Source organism: Hyla sarda, chromosome 4 (genome assembly GCF_029499605.1).
Source record: "Hyla sarda isolate aHylSar1 chromosome 4, aHylSar1.hap1, whole genome shotgun sequence".
NCBI lineage: Eukaryota > Metazoa > Chordata > Amphibia > Anura > Hylidae > Hyla > Hyla sarda.
Window position 1 is genome coordinate 360,709,703 of NC_079192.1, and position 12,595 is coordinate 360,722,297.

The following is a 12,595-nucleotide window of genomic DNA, read 5'->3' on the forward strand; positions in this document are numbered from 1 at the left end:
CCTAAGGGTACGTTTGAGCAGGCACATCTGAGGCACACTGTAGGGGTCCTTCGGCAGCGGATCCGCAACGTAAAATACTCTGTGGAACCCCTAATCTGAACGTACCCTAAGGGTGCGTTCACACGCGATTACTAGCAGCGGGAATCCCGCTGCGAGTTACGCTACCATTGATTTACATGAGTCCATAGACAATCCGCAATAGTGTCAGATTTGCGGACTGTCCGCGGACCCATTCAAATGAATGGTAGCGTAACTCACAGTGGGTTTCCTGCAGCGGGAAACCCGCTGCTAATTACTAGTGTGTGAACGCACCCTAAGGTTATGTTTACATGTCAGGAATGTCTGCTCGGAAAACACTGGGGCGGACACGCCACACATTTGCTTGTTTTGGCGGCACAAGGAAATCTTGGAAATGCGCCGCCTTTGTAGACAGTAATGCATTTCTAAGCAGAAGCCATGGAAACAGTGAACATGTTCAATGGGGGAGATTTATCAATATGTGTCTGTGTGCAGCCACTTCACAGCCTTTTTAAAAAAAAAATTTTATTATGTGTGCCAAATTTACCAAACGGCGCACAGACTTTGATAAATTTTGCACAAATGAAAAATCACCTCAGAACTTGTCACTTTTCTAAGGCAAGGCAGAGGTGGTGTGAAGTGCATTATTTTTGTGCCTTTTTAACCCCTTGGGGACGGAGCCCTTTATGACCCTAAGGACAGGAGCATTTTTTTCAAGTCTGACCTCTATCACTTTATGCATTAATAACTCTGGGATGCTTTTACCTTTAAATTTGATTCAGAGACTATTCTTTCGTGACATATTCTACTTTATGTTAGTGGTAAATTTTTGTCGATACTTCATTTTCTTGGTGAAAAATGCAAAAATTTAAGGAAAAAATTTGAAAATTTGGCATTTTTCTAACTTTGAAGCTCTCTGCTTGAAAGGAAAAGGGACATGTCAAATAAATTATATATTGATTCACATATAAGATATGTTAACTTTATGTCTGTATCATAAAGTTGACCTGTTTTTACTTTTTGAAGACATCAGACGGCTTCAAAGTATAGCAGCAATTTTCTAAATTTTCACAAAAATTTCAAAATCTGAATTTTTCAGGGACCAGTTAAGTTTAGAAGTGAATTTGAGGGTTTTTATGTTGGAAATCCCCTATGATGGACCCCATTATGAAAACTGCACAACTCAAAGTATTTAAATGACATCCAAAATGTTTGTTAACCCTTTAGGTGTTTCACAGGAATCGCAGCAAATGGAGGAGAAAAATCAAAATCTCCATTATTTACACTAACATGTTATTGTTTCATTGTTTTCATTTTTACAAGGGGTAAAAGGTAAAAAAGGCCCCCCAAAACTTGTAATTCATTTTCTCTCCAGTAAGGAAATACCTCATATTTGGATGTAAAGTGCTCTGTGGGTGCACTAGAGGGCTCAGAAGGGAAGGAGCGACAATGGGATTTTGGAGAGCGAATTTTGATGAAATGGTTTTTGGGGGGCATGTCGCATTTAGGAAGCCCCCATCATTTCACAACAGTAGAAAAAACCCAACATGGCATACTATTTTGGAAACTACACCCCTCAAGGAACGTAACAAGGGGTACAGTGAGCCTTAACACCCCACAGGTGATTGACGAACTTTCGTTAAAGTGGCACGTTAAAATGAAAAATGTTATTTTTAACACTAAAATGCTGGTGTTACCCCAAACTTTTCATTTTCACAAGGAGTAATAGGAGAAAATGCCCTCCAAAATTTGTAACCCCATTTCTTTCGAGTAAGGAAATACTTCATATGTGGATGTAAAGTGCTCTGTGGGTGCACTAGAGAGCTCAGAAGGGAAGGAGCGACATTTGGCTTTTGGAGAGCGAATTTTGCTGAAATGGTTTTTGGGGGGCATGTCGCATTTAGGAAGCCCCCATGATGCCAGAACAGTAAAAAAAAAACACATGGCATACTATTTTGGAAACTGCACCCATCAAGGAAGGTAACAAGGGGTAAAGTGAGCCTTAACAGGAGATTGACAAACTTTAGTTAAAATGGGACGTAAAAATAAAAAATAATTTTTTTCAATAAAATGCTGGTGTTACCCCAATTTTTTCATTTTCACAAGGAGTAATAGGAGAAAAAGGCCCCCAGAATTTGTAACCCCATTTCTTCTGAGTATGGAAATACCCAATATGTGGATGTAAAGTGCTCTGCGGGTACACTACAATGCTCAGAAGAGAAGGAGCGCCATTGGGCTTTTGAAGAGAGAAATTAGTGGGAACTAGTTTGACCCCAAACTAGTTGCCAAACTTCAACTCCCAGCAGGCCCAGACAGTCAGTGCATGCTCAGGGCCAGTGCAAGGATTTTTACCACCCTAGGCGAAAGCTTATTTTGCCGCCACCTTGACCCCGCCCACTGGCTCCGCCCTCTGGTCCGCCCCTTTTTCCGACGATCTACCTGTTGAAGGATTTTTGCATGCAACATTTTACTTGACCAGCTAATTTTGGATATTCTACAGTAGTCTAATTACAATCCCTCCTCCCCAGCCCCCCAATCAGCTTTCTGACCAAAAAATAAAAATAATAAAATAGAATGTTGAAAAAAAACATTTTAATTGTAAACAGCTTTTCATATGAAAACCATAAAATTGCAGCATTGCACATGTTTCAGGTGACAAGAGCTAAAAAGCACTAAAGAGGTTTTCACCATTTAAAACTACAACTCCCAGAATTACTTAAAGGGGTACTCCACTGGAAATTATTTTCTTTTGAATCAACTGGTGGCAGGAAGTTAAAATCTGAATCCTTCAAGTAAGTAATTTACAAACCTGTTTAACCCCTCGGGTGTTTAACCCTTTGTGCGTTTACAAAGCCCCCCTGTGGTGCCAGAACAATGGGCCCCCCACAAGTGACCCCATTTTCGAAACTACACCTCTCACAGAATTTATTAAGGGGTGCAGTGAGTATTTACACCCCACTGGCGTTTGACAGATCTTTGGAACAGTGGACTGTGCAAATGAAAAATTAAATTTGTCAGACACCTGTCGAGCGTAAATGCTCACTGTACCCCTTAATACACTACATGAGGGGTGTAGTTTCCAAATGGGGTCACATGTGGGGGGGATCCATTGTTCTGGCGCTATGGGGGCTTTGTAAACTCATGTGGCCTTCAATTCCGGACACATTTTCTCTTCAAAATCTCAATGGCGCTCCTTCTCTTCTGAGCATTGTAGTTTGCCCGCAGAGCACTTTACATCCACATATGGGGTATGTTCTTACTCAGAAGAAATGGGATTACAAATTTTGGTGGGCTTTTTTCCTATTTTCCCCTGTGAAAATGAACAATTTAGGGTAACACCAGCGTTTTAGTCAAAACATATTTTTTTTCATTTTCCCATCCAAATTTAATGAAAATTCGTCAAACACCTGTGGAGTGTTCAGGCTCACTATACCCCTTGTTACGTTCCATGGGGGGTGTAGTTTCCAAAATGGGGTCACATGTGGGTATTTATGTTTTTGCGTTTATGTCAGAACCACTGTAAAATCAGCCACCTCTGTGCAAATCAGCAATTTAGGCCTCAAATGTACATGGTGCGCTCTCACTCCTAGCCTTGTTGTGCGTCCGCAGAGCATTTTACGCCCACATATGGGGTATTTCCGTACTCAGGAGAAATTGCGTTACTAATTTTGGGGGCTTTTTTTCCTTTTACTGCTTGTGAAAATAAAAAGTATGGGGCAACACCAGCATGTTAGTGTAAAAAATTTTTTTCACACTAACTGGCTGGTGTAGCCCCCAACCTTTCCTTTTCATAAGGGGTAAAAGGAGAAAAAGCCCCCCAAAATTTGTAGTGCAATTTCTCCCGATTACGGAAATACCCTATATGTGGCCCTAAACTGTTTCCTTGAAATGCGCATTTGCGGACTAAATTAGGAATTGCATAGGGGTGGACATAGGGGTATTCTACACCAGTGATTCCCCAACAGGGTGCCTCCAGCTGTTGCTAAACTCCTAGCATGCCTGGACAGTCAGTGGCTGTCCAGAAATACTGGGAGTTGTTGTTTTTCAACAGCTGGAGGCTCCGTTTTGGAAACACTGCCGTACAATACGTTTTTCATTTTTATTGTGGGGGACAGTGTAAGGGGGTGTATATGTAGTGTTTTACCCTTTATTATGGGTTAGTGTAATGTAGTGTAGTGCTATTAGGGTACATTCGCACTGGCGGGTTACGGTGAGTTTCCCGCTAGGATTTTGAGCTGGGCGAAAAATTTGCAGCAGACCAAACTTGAAGCAGGAAATTTACTGTAAAACTGCCTGTGTGAATGTACCCTGTACGTTCACATGGGGGGAGGGGGGGTAAACCTCCAGCTGTTTCAAAACCACAACTCACAGCATGCACTGACAGACAGTGCATGCTGGGAGTTGTACTTTTGCAACAGCTGGAGGCACACTGGTTGGAAAACCTTCAGTTAAGTTCTGTTACCTAACTCAAAATTTTCCAACCAGTGTGCCTCCAGCTGTGGCAAAAATACAACTCCCAGCATGTACTAATCGCCAAAGGGCATGCTGGATGTAGTTTTGCAACATCTGGAGGGCTACAGATTATAGACCACTGCACAGTGATCTCCAAACTGACCCTCCAGATGTTGCAAAACTACAAATCCCAGCATGCCCAGACAGCAAAGAGCTGTTTGAGCATGCTAGGAGTTGTAGTTTTGCAAGATCTGGAGGGATACAGTTTAGAGACCACTCTATAGTGGTCTCAAACTGCACCCCTCCAGCTGTTGCAAAACTACATATTCCAGCATGCCCAAACAGCTCTTTGCTGTCTGGGCATGCTGGGATTTGTAGTTTTGCAACATCTGGAGGGTCAGTTTGGAGATCACTGTGCAGTGGTCTATAATCTGTAGAGGGAGGGCTACAGTCTCAGACTATTGTGGGTGGGCAGGACGGGGAAAACTAAAGTAAACCCCTCCGCCCCCGATCTGCTATTGGTGGTCGCGTCTAGACCACCAATAGCAGAGATAGGAGGGGTGGCACCCCTGCCACCTCACTCCTATCCTTTCAGGGGGATCGTAGTTGTCTTAGACAACTGCGATCCCCCTTCTATTCCGGGTCACCATAGACCCGTAATGACCCGGAATCGGTGCAAATCGCTAGTGTGAGTTCACTTGCTATTTGCGCCGATCGCTGACATGGGGTGGTCTAATGACCCCCCTGGGCATTTGCACAGGGTGCCTGCTGATAGATATCAGCAGTCACCCCGGTCTGGTCGGCGCGCGGCGTGTACCAAAATTCCCAAGGGCATATTGATACACCCTTCGTCCTTAAGTACCAGGACGCAAGGGCGTATCCATACGCCCTTCGTCCCCAACAGGTTAACTTTCTGGCACCAGTTGATTCAAAAGAAAATATTTTGCGGCTGAGTACCCCTTTAAGCAGTGGTGAGGTTATGCTGGGAGTTGTAGTTTCACTCATCTTAACTGCAGAACTTACAAGTGACTACAGCTCTGATAGGACATAATGAGGAGAACACACAATAATATTAGTGACTACAGCTGATGTCTTCTCTATATTGAGGAGAATACATAATGATATCAGTGATTACAGGTGACGTCTTCTCTATAGTGAGGAGAATACACAATGATATCAGTAACTACAGTTGACGTCTTCTCTATAGTCTTTCCTTATCTAATTCAAATGTTCTCTCTGCAGAACGTGACGCCCAGACGGCTCCTCACCATGTCAGCGCATTCTGATCCTCTATATGAAAATAATAATTATTATTATAAACCTGCCAGACACTGTATCCTCTAAATATAATAAACTAGTATACACTAGGGCTGCATGATATATCGCGAAAACAATCGAATCGCGATTTTTGCTTTTTGCCATATATCGATATGGCCCCCGGGAAAATTTGCGATTATCTGCCCGGGCGGATCCCGTGTGCGGCTGCAGCGCGGGCCGGCCAGCACAGATAAAAACAAATTTTAATATTAAAAGTCTGTGTTTCCCAACCAGGGTGCCTCCAGCTGTTATGAAACTACAACTCCCAGCATGCCCGGACAGCCAAAAGCTGTCCGGGCATGCTGGGAGTTGTAGTTTCACAACAGCTGGAGGCACCCTGGTAGAGAAACACTGATCTAAGTAAAGGGCGCAGGGATAAAAAATAATAAAAACATTATGCTCACCTCTTCCCGGTCCCTGCAGCTGTACACCTCCGTGCGGTCCCGGTGTCTCTATACAAGCTGTAGGACTTTTACCTTTTCAGCCAATCACTGGCCGCAGCGGTGTCACATGTCAGGCCAGTGATTGGCTGAAAGGTAAAAGTCCTCAAAGGTCTGCAAACACACACAAACCTAGCGTGTGTTCTGCCGGGGAGGAGGAATGTGACGGGAATAGGTGACAAGGGGTGGAGGGGGCAGAATGTGACAAGAGGGGGGAATATGTGACATGGGGAGCAGAATGTGACATTGGGGGGGGATATGTAACAAGGGGGGAATATGTAACAAGGGGGGGATATGTAACAAGGGGGGGGATATGTAACAAGGGGGGGCAGAATGTGACAAGGGGGGGCAGAATGTGACAAGGGGGGGAATATGTAACAAGGGGGGGGCAGAATGTGACAAGAGGGGGGGAATGTGACAAGAGGGAGAGGGGCAGAATGTGACAAGGGGGGGGGGGATATGGCAAGAGGGGGAGGGGCAGAATGTGACAAGAGGGGGGGAATGTGAGGGGGGGGAGATAGAAATTAAATGGTGAGATGTGAAATGGGCGGTGGGTATAAAATGGTTGAATAGTTGTAAAATTGAGGAGATTGGACATGAAATAAGGGGATTTCACTATTTATTTATTACATTGCATCACATATCAAAATCACAATATTTAGGCCCATAATCGCAATCGCATATTTTTCCCATATCGTGCAGCCCTAGTATACACTACACTCTATGAATATAAACCTCACACACCATGCCCCCAGCAGTAGCACCACCATCATCCACCAGCTGATGCTATTACCACAGAACAGGGAGGTTGGGGGAATGGGGGGGTGCCCTGGCAATCAGCTGCTGGATTATGGGGGTGCTATTGCTGGGGGAGGGTGCTGGTGGATGATGGGGGTGTTACTGCTGGGGGGTGCTACTGGTTGATGATAGGGGTGCTACTGCTGGTGCATGATGGGGATGCTACTGCTGGGGGGGTGCTGGTGGATGATGGGGTGCAGCCTCATCATCCACCAGCAACACCTCCCCCCAGAAATAGCACCCCCATCATCCACCGTGACCAGCAACACCTCCCCCCAGAAATAGCACCCCCATTATCCACCAGCACCCCCCCCCCCTGCTGGATGATGGTGGTGCTACTGCTGGGGGGTGCTGGTGGATGATGGGGTGCAGCCTCATCATCCACCAGCACCCCCCCCCCCCTGCTGGATGATGGTGGTGCCACTGCTGGGGGGTGCTGGTGGATGATGGGGTGCAGCCTCATCATCCACTAGCAACACCTCCCCCCAGAAATAGCACCCCCATCATCCACTGTGACCAGCAACACCTCCCCCCAGAAATAGCACCCCCATCATCCACCAGCACCCCCCCCTTCTGGATGATGGTGGGGCTTCTGCTGGGGGGTGCTGGTGGATGATGGGGTGCAGCCTCATCATCCACCAGCAACACCTCCCCCCCAGAAATAGCACCCCCCCTTCTTGATGATGGTAGTGCTACTGCTGGGGGGGGGGGGGTGCTGGTGGATGATGGGGTGGAGCCTCATAATCCACCAGCAACAGCCCCCCTCCCCAGAACTCCCACAGCACCCCTTTTTCTCTGTATCTCGCTGACTGGTGCAGATTGGTTGCTGGCTGGCTCGGCTGCTCCAACTGTCCCCGGGCTCACTAGTGCGGGCCTGACCAGTGCGGACGGCACGTCATGTTAGCGCCGTCCATCTAGCACCGCCCACTGATGTCCCGTCACATGCCGGGATGTGTGCCGGACGGATTGAACTGGAGGTTCGTGGTGAGAGAACGGGCCGGGGGGGAATGGGGGCTAATCGCGACGCACATTAATCTGAGGACCGGGGAGGGGGGGGGTTTGCTAGTAGACCGGCGCCAATGCGGGGTGGGGGGGGGGAGGGAGGTGGCGGGAGGTAGAGGTGCTAGTAGAATCGCGGTGGGGGGTGTGTGCAGCGGTGGTGGATGGAGGTTGCAGCTGCCGGAGCTGGCTGTCGGAGCTAACTGAGGACCAGGGGGGGGGGGGGGGGGGGGGGATCAGCCTGGTGTCACCCAGTGCGGTCCGCACCCCGGTCACAACGCCACTGCCGCCCAGGGACGTGCACAGACATTTTGAAGGGCAGGGGCTCAAGTAAAAAAAGAGGGCACTTTTCATCATTTAAATAACGTCTGCCAGACTTAATGGGCAGATGTGCTGCGGCCCAGGGATACAGTGGACTCCCCCCAGGCCTCCTCGACATTCCTATCCCCTATAAAAGTTGGTGTTTTTCTAAAATCGAGTCAAGAACTGTTTCTATGAAGGTCTGCAATGTGTATATACACTTTGGCTGTGCTACCAGTCTTATTTACAGAAAACATGTGACAGCTGCACTATAATATACTGTATTATAGAGGATATTTATACAAAACTTGTGCAGAGAAAGAGCGGTGCAGTTGTCCATAGCAACCAATCAGATCGTTTTGCAGAAGGCCTTTCCTCTGCAAAGGTTTTAATAAATCTCCCCCTATATTCCCCCACCTGAGCTCTATATGACAGAACCCATCACCAATCACCCAGCACCCATCACCAATCACCCAGCACCCATCACCAATCACCCATCCCCAATCACCCAATCACCCATCACCCAGCACCCACCTTATGCAGGAATCTCCACACAGCTCTGGTTCTTACACTGAAGAGATGGACACCACACAAAGATATGCTTACATGCTACAATATATAAGAGTTGGCAAAAAAAAGAATTATAAATATACAAAGACGGCCAGGCATAGCACAGCATACAGGATGGAGGCAGGGAAGCTCCGCCTCCATTGCGCACAAGACTGACTTCGCATACTAGCAATGTGGGGCAATACCTAGAAAATGGAAGGACCAATTTTTGTATACATGCACTGTAACCTAGTGTATTGGGTTTAGTGCGAGTATACAGCCTGTCAGTTTCCCTTTAATTATATACCGTACCCCCCTTAATTCCCTATATACTGTGCCACCATTCATCTATTAATTCCCTATATACTGTGCCACCATTAATGAACTATATACTGTGCCACCATTAATGAACTATATACTGTGCCACTATTAGTGAACTATATACTGTGCCACTAATATTTAACTATACTGTGCCACCACTAAGGGTGCGTTCACACGTGCGTATTTTCTGCTGCAGATTTGCTTTAGCAGATTTCTCTTCCCATTGTCAATGGGAAGCAAAATCTGCAGCAGCAAAATCTGCAGCAGATCTGCAGCAAAAACATGCACATGTGAATGCACCCTAAGGATCTATACAGCATACATAAAAAAGTGCCAGCATACATAAAAAATATAATGTTCCAATATAATGATATATATACTGTGCTTCCATAAATTCTCTATATAATGTGCTTTCATTTTTACATAGTTAGTACGGTCGAAAAAAGACATATGTCCATCAAGTTCAACCAGGGAATTAAGGGGTAGGGGTGTGGCGCGATATTGGGGAAGGGATGAGATTTTATATTTCTTCATAAGCATTAATCTTATTTTGTTCCAGGAATGTATCTAATCCTGTTTTAAAGCTGTTAATTGTTCCTGCTGTGACCAGTTCCTGAGGTAGACTGTTCCATAAGTTCACAGTTCTCATGGTAAAGAAGGCGTGTCGCCCCTTGAGACTAAACTTTTTCTTCTCCAGACGGAGGGAGTGCCCCCTCGTCCTTTGGGGGGGTTTAACCTGGAACAGTTTTTCTCCATATTTTTTGTATGGGCCATTAATATACTTATATACGTTTATCATATCCCCCCTTAAACGTCTCTTCTCAAGACTAAACAATTGTAACTCCTTTAATCGCTCCTCATAGCTAAGATGTTCCATTCCCCATATTAGTTTAGTCGCGCGTCTCTGCACCCTTTCCAACTCCGCAGTGTCCCTTTTATGGACAGGTGCCCAAAACTGAACAGCATATTCCAGGTAAGGCCGTACCAATGATTTATAAAGGGGGAGTATTATGTCCCTGTCCCTTGAGTCCATGCCTCTTTTGATACATGACAATATCCTGCCGGCTTTGGAAGCAGCAGCCTGACATTGCATGCTATTCTGTAGTCTGTGATCTACAAGTACACCCAGATCCTTCTCTACCAGTGACTCTGCCAGTTTAATCCCCCCTAAGACATACGATGCATGCAGGTTATTAGTACCCAGATGCATAACTTTACATTTATCCACATTGAACCTCATTTGCCAAGTGGATGCCCAGACACTTAGTCTATCCAAGTCATCTTGTAACTTATGCACATCCTCTATAGACTGTACTGTGCTACAAAGCTTGGTGTCATCTGCAAAGATAGAAACAGAGCTGTTAATACCATCCTCTATATCATTAATAAATAAATTAAACAACAGCGGGCCCAGTACAGAACCTTGGGGTACACCACTAATAACCTGGGACCAATCAGAGTACGAATCATTGACCACCACTCTCTGGGTACGATCCATGAGCCAGTGTTCAATCCAGTTACAAACTAAAATTTCCAAACCCAAAGACCTTAACTTACCTGTCAGACGTCTATGAGGGACAGTATCAAATGCTTTAGCAAAATCCAGAAACACTATATCCACAGCCATTCCTCTGTCAAGGCTTCTACTCACCTCTTCATAAAAGCAAATTAGATTGGTTTGACAACTTCTATCCTTAGTAAACCCATGCTGGCTATCACTTATAATACAATTATCCCCTATGTATTCCTGTATGTAATCCCTTATAAGTCCTTCAAACAATTTACCCACAATGCACGTTAAACTTACCGGTCTATAGTTTCCTGGTGAAGACCTAGAGCCCTTTTTGAAGATTGGCACCACATTCGCCTTGCGCCAGTCCCTTGGCACAATACCAGACACCATAGAATCTCTAAATATCATGAACAGGGGTACAGATATTACTGAACTTACCTCTCTAAGAACTCTTGGGTGTAGTCCATCCGGTCCTGGGGATTTGCTTACATTTATATCACTTAACTTACCTTGTACCATCTCTACATTAAGCCAGTTCAGTACATTACATGATGTGTTACCAGCACTGACCTGGCCAATGTCAGCTCCTTCTTCCATAGTGTATACAGAACTAAAGAACCCATTCAGTAGCTCCGCCTTCTCTTGATCGCCTGTGACAACCTCCCCATTATCATTATTAAGGGGTCCTACATGCTCTGTCCTTGGTTTTTTTTGCATTTATATGTCTAAAAAAATATTTAGGATTAGTTTTGCTTTCTTTGGCCACCTGTCTCTCATTTTGAATTTTTGCTGTTTTTATTACATTTTTACAGATTTTATTAAGCTCCTTGTACTGTTTAAATGTTATAGCTGACCCATCAGATTTGTAATTTTTGAAGGCTATTTTTTTGTTGTTTATTGCTCTTTTAACATCATGTGTCAGCCATGTAGGATTTAGTTTTAATCGTTTATATTTGTTCCCCTTTGGTATATATTTAGCTGTATAGTTATTTAGAGTTGATTTAAAGATGTCCCATTTACCTTCTGTATCAGTATTTGAGAACACCTCCCCCCAGTCTATGTCCTGTAGTGCAGCCCTCAGCCCAGGGAAATTTGCCTTTTTAAAGTTATATGTTTTTGCCTTCCCCGCCTGTCTTTGTTTTCTACATTTTAAGTCAAAAGTAACTATATTGTGGTCGCTATTACCAAGGTTTTCCCGCACAGTTACATTACCAACCAGCTCTGCGTTGTTGGAAATGATCAGATCCAACAAGGCATCACTTCTTGTTGGGTCCTCCACAAACTGGCCCATAAAATTATCCTGCAATAAATTTAGGAATTGTCGCCCCTTTGTAGTTTTAGCCAACCCCGGACCCCAATCTATATCTGGATAGTTAAAATCTCCCATTATTACCACTGTACCTGCCCGGGCGGCCCTCTCTATTTGTTTATGAAGCTGAACTTCTATCTCTTCAGTGATATTAGGGGGTCTGTAGATTACACCAAATACTATTTTTTCAGTATTTCCCTCCTTTTGTAATTCTACCCACAATGATTCCACATCCTCAGAATCATCACACACTATGGCATCGCTCACACTGACTTTCATACCACTTCTTACATACAGACAGACTCCACCACCTTTTCTGTTCATTCTATCCTTGCGAAACAATGTAAACCCCTGCAGATTGACAGCCCAGTCATGCGAGGAGTCCAGCCATGTCTCAGTGACCCCAACTATATCAATATGTTCCTCCAGTATCAAGGCCTCAAGCTCCCCCATTTTATTTGCTAGGCTTCTGGCATTTGTGAACATACACTTTACATTTCCATCCTTTATGTTATTGGGGTTAATGGGATTCAAGGGTCTAAGTTTTATTTTCATATGAAGCTTATTCCTATTAACTAT

At 44.9% G+C, this 12,595-nt stretch overlaps 1 long non-coding RNA gene across 1 annotated transcript in view; it reads left to right on the forward strand.

Annotated features, from left to right (window-relative positions):
• The window catches only part of LOC130267231 (uncharacterized), a 46,057-nt gene that overhangs the window by 409 nt on the left and 33,053 nt on the right, over nucleotides 1-12,595 (forward strand). The gene's annotated exons all lie outside the window — the stretch shown is intronic.